This window comes from Buceros rhinoceros, unplaced genomic scaffold, assembly GCF_000710305.1.
Source record: "Buceros rhinoceros silvestris isolate BGI_N320 unplaced genomic scaffold, ASM71030v1 scaffold8870, whole genome shotgun sequence".
In the NCBI taxonomy this organism is placed as follows: Eukaryota; Metazoa; Chordata; class Aves; order Bucerotiformes; family Bucerotidae; genus Buceros; species Buceros rhinoceros.
This window is the reverse complement of record NW_010388994.1, coordinates 25,653-26,406: the sequence shown is the minus strand read 5'-3', so window position 1 is coordinate 26,406 and position 754 is coordinate 25,653.

The window sequence follows — 754 nt, the reverse complement described above, 5'->3', positions numbered from 1 at the left end:
GATGGTTAAAAAAGAAGGGTGGTAGGTAGTGGGGGGGGGGGGAAGCACAGAGAGCTGCTATGCTGCTTCTCTCATTTCAGAGTTGCTGCACAGAGGCAACATACAGAAGACAACCTGTCTGGGAGAAAAATCCCTGTGGCATAACGCTGAGTTTCAAATCAGTCAATGTCATTTTATCTCCTCTTCCTTTTTCTTGTGATTAGCTTATTATTTGATTTACCTTGGGGATGTTTACTTTTGTTCCTATTAATCCTGTGGTAGGCCATGCTTACCTAATTTCTACTAGCGATGGGTTTCATGTGCTTTCAGATTGTCAGAATTCTGATTTAAATGGAGCAATTGCACTCCACTTAGGAGACGAGAGAAGCCAAGACATATCCTGGATCATATGAAATCCCGCCCTATTCGACAACATTCAGAAAGCTAAGTGTTTACTTTTGTTCCTATTAATCCTGTGGTAGGCCATGCTTACCTAATTTCTACTAGCGATGGGTTTCATGTGCTTTCAGATTGTCAGAATTCTGATTTAAATGGAGCAATTGCACTCCACTTAGGAGACGAGAGAAGCCAAGACATATCCTGGATCATATGAAATCCCGCCCTATTCGACAACATTCAGAAAGCTAAGGAGTTAGTACCTATCTCAAGTCTGTCTAGATGGACCCACTTCTAACCAAGCCCGATTCCAAAGCTCCTGGGAGATGTTGGTGTTTTGCAGCCTGCTGCTGCAGCCGAGCCACGGCAGAGGCTGCGG